Below are 4,156 nucleotides of genomic sequence, written 5' to 3'. Positions count from 1 at the left end.
TCAGTCTATGTGTGTAAGAAGATACAATTAGAAAAAATAGCAAGAAGTAAATGAGGGAAGGAGGTGGTGTAGAGAGAAAAAGAGAATGAATTGTGATGAGTTAGAGATGCCTGCATGAAAAAGCTATTCCTAGCATGCATAAAGATGGAAAAAAAAAGGACTTGGAAACATCTGGAAGGATGTGAGAGAAAAAATGCACAGGGTATGGTTGGAGAGGAGGAAGGGAAACCAGAAAAAACTTGGGGAGGGTCTAAATCACAAGGAAATGTAGAAGGGCCTTTATCGAAACAATCCATGAAGTTGGTGCTAGCACTGTGAGCTTCCTTTTATTGCCCTGGCAAGAGAGTAGGTACTCAAAGGACTTCGTCTTAGAAATCCATTGTGGCTCCCAGTGGCCTGCCACTTCACACAGCTTTAACCTTGCTCACATTGTTTCTCTGTGCCTGCTCCCTGCAGTCTCCCATCTCTTCCTGACCCTCTCCCACTTAGCCCACCAAGGCCTGGCTACCGAAGCAGAACAGACCTTCATTTTCCTCAGGTTCACACTGAGCATACTGACTAACCCACTTCCTGCCACTTGAGTGGCCCCTCTCCAGCTCCCAGCACCTCTTATCTCTATGGTAACGCAAGACACAACGATCATCTAGATTTTGCCTCAGAGAGTTGGTCTGTATAATCAGGTTTTCCAGGGGTAGCTTGTCCTTTTGCAGTTAACTGACATGCCTGGGGAGAAGAGCTGCCCTTAACGGCATGGCAGGCGATGGCCTCCAGATGTGGGCACTTGGCAAGTCTAAGCTGAATGTCTCCATGAAAATATGATGTAATTAACAGACCTCTGCAGCTGGAACAATTCGGCACCGCACATCGATTTTCCATGTCTCCTATTTACTTTTAGTTTTTGAACTGTCTGCTGTGACAGGAAATCAAAGAATTATAACGGTTTGCGTGAGGGCCATGATGCTGGGTCAGCATTTCCTTGAGAAATCCTGAGACTAATCAGTTTATTATCACTCGACCATCCCTTTGCACTCCTAAATTAAAGCTGTCCTCCAGAATGCTAAGAAATAGCAATTTATTTTGGATATTAAAAAAATCAACGTACTATTTTAAAATATGAGAGGAGTGTTAAAAAATAAGAAAAGAGTAGGCTTAAAGTAATATTAGTTGAATCTATTTTCTCCTTTAGGCTTAACAGGAGGTTGGCAAGGACATTTGAGTACGGAGAGACAGAAGTGCTATATTCACCCTTCCCAAGTTTCACGGGCTTGGACAAATTACCTGGTGGAACCAAAGAGAGGAGCCTCATTCCAAGTTTTTTCAATCCCTGAAATTAAGGAAAATAATTCTCTCTGTATGTGCTTATTCATGAACTTTCATCTGCTGCTGGGTTGGCTTTCTCAGTCTGGCACTGTATTTCTAATTCACTTAGGTAAAAGTCAGAATCTTGGGTTAATTTCACTTTGGATTCCTTAAAACTCTGGAGAAAACAGCCAGAAAGCTGGGTTGTGATGGAGAAACGGATGAAGTCTGCTAGCTCCATATTTCCTTTTATGATATGCCTCAGGCTCCACTGGTAGTGGGTTTTTTTTTTTTTTCCAAGCTCGCTTGCCTTGGCAGGTTTCATGTCTTGATCGCACTGTAGAAATGCATTTTTCTTTGTCTTTTTACTAATTCAAGCAATGTAACCCCTTCATAAATAATTAGGAAAACAGAGAAAAGAAGAAAATTGCTCATAATTCTCCCACTCAAGCACAACAGCTATTATTGTTTTGGAGCAATTACTGTAGGTTATTTTCAAATGCAGAGTTTTGATAAGATTCTAACCATAATGTACAAACAACTTTATATTTTGCTTTTCCACTTAATGCATGTCAGAAGCATTTCTCCATGTTATCATTAGCTTTAGAAAATATCTTTTTAATTGCTGCCTGAGCAGCTGGAACATTTCAGTCCCTCACGTTGATTTTCCGTGTATCCTATGGAAGTAGAGACATCACATTTATTTAACTATTTCTGTATTTGGGGGCAATAGATAAACTCCATTTTTCACTGTAAGAAATCTCATGATAAGCATCTCTAGACATAACACTTTTCCACATATAAGATAATTTCCTTGAGATAAATTCCCAGATACTACTGGGTCAAACTACGTGATATTTCCTGTTGCTCTTCAAAATTATTATGTAAGTTTATAATATCACCCAAAATGTTTGAGGAATCGGGCCTGAAAAGCGTCTTTTATCTACTCAATAGGAAGTACTGAGAGCACTTTATGTTGCTGACAAATATCCCAGAGGTAAAAATTTTTGCCTTAAATATGTTCCCTGCCCCTTGTGCTTAACATGCAGAAGTGACTTCATTATAGCCATTTCTTCTACGTGTGCCACAAAGAACAAATTCTTTGGCTAGAACGTTCTATCTCATCAAACCTCATAACACTAATTAATGTCACCCCCCTCCCCCACCTCCCTGTTTGGCCATAAATTTTGAAGGCGATATGGATTTCTCTTCCAAGTTACATAGAATTTGGTGGGTATCGCCTTGCTGGGAAAACAGCTTTGGAAAATAGAAAAATACTAAGTGGAAAGAAAGTACATTTTCTGGGAAAAGAATAAGAACCCAGAGAGATACAGTGAGAATTGTACCACAGAGTCCCAGCAGCAGATGTTTTGGGTGTTGAAACTCCCAGCAGAACAGCTGCAGGAATGTAGAATCACATCTGGGTGTGTGACGCGGCTGCATCATTACCTACCAACAGCAAAACAAACCAGATGCTTCCAATTCATTTTAAGGACCAAGCTTCAGGTCTGAACCTGTGAACGACTCCGCTTTCCAACCAACCACTTATCAATTGCCCAGGCAGTTTGTAAAAACGTGGCCTCACAGGTACATTATGGAAAGATTTTCTTGGTTAAGGCAGGTAGAGGCAGAGTGCAGCTGCTGTGCACCCAAACCCACAGCTCGAGGTCTGCTGTGTGGCTGAGAATAAAGCCATCAAAGCCCTTTCACACAATGGCTGCCGTGTGGCTTGTCACCGACGTATGAGCCTTCTGAGGACTTTATTCTGTTTTATTTCCCTTTTAGTTCTTCAAATCCTCTCTCTCTCTCTCTCTCTCTCTCTCTCTCTCTCTCACACTTGAGTACCTCTCCCTCTCTGGCTCTTCTCTTCCCCACCCGTCTCTCAAATACGTTTCTTTTCCTGGCAGTTGAACACATAACTGGATGATCATTATGGTAGCAAATGGTTCTTAAGACTCTTGGACGAATACTGTGAGTTTTGAGTACATAGCTATTTCCTTGTGTCATTTCTCTCATCTTATACTGACAGTTGCTCTGAGAGTCGAGTTAAAGTGGCTCCTGGTGACAGGGCTCCAGACTGCAGACAGACTGATCACAGCCCTCAGCAGCCTCCCCCATCTCTGATTAAGTAAAAGTGTGCAGAGCAGTTCATAGGCCCCAGGGGCAAAATCATTCAATATATAAATCTCAACCCCAGGAGAAAAAGGTTATTCAGTGTATAGATCTCAACCCTTATGATGGTCAAGGAACTGGTTTCTCTCAGGAGTAGACTGTTCACCTCACCCCATAGAGTGAGGGGAAGCTGACAAGAAACATTTGGTGACACGTGGGTTCTCATTTAGATTCATTGTTAACAAGCTCTCTAAGAAAGAAATAATGGTATAAAATTTGGAATTTCTGAAAAAACAATGGAAAGTATCTTCCATTCTTTGGTCACTGACATCCATAAAAACGCTTCATCTCATTTAACTACCACACTCTTATCTTCTTGTGGAAACCTCACATTTATTATTAGAAATATTTTCATTGTGCCAAAGAGGCAATGTCTTTCATATTGAGCTTGCAAATGGGGGCGGTCAAGGAGGTTGTCTGGTCAGCCCTTCTGAGGTTTGGATCCATCACTTGTCATTGAGTCCTGTGTAGTACTCTACCATCAAGAAAGCCACAAAGTATAACACAGCTGTAAATGAGGCTACGAGCCACCAAAGAGGTATTTTTTTTTTTTTTTTGAGAGAGAAGAGAGAGAATAGTCAAATAAATGCAGAAATGGAATCAGGTTTTAAAAAGAAGCAATAATATTGACGATACTGAGTGCCTACTATGAGTTGGACAGTGTCCATAGTTCACAAGATTTACA

Source organism: Pteropus alecto, unplaced genomic scaffold (assembly GCF_000325575.1).
Source record: "Pteropus alecto unplaced genomic scaffold, ASM32557v1 scaffold146, whole genome shotgun sequence".
Taxonomy (NCBI): domain Eukaryota; kingdom Metazoa; phylum Chordata; class Mammalia; order Chiroptera; family Pteropodidae; genus Pteropus; species Pteropus alecto.
Note: the sequence above shows the minus strand (reverse complement) of the source record.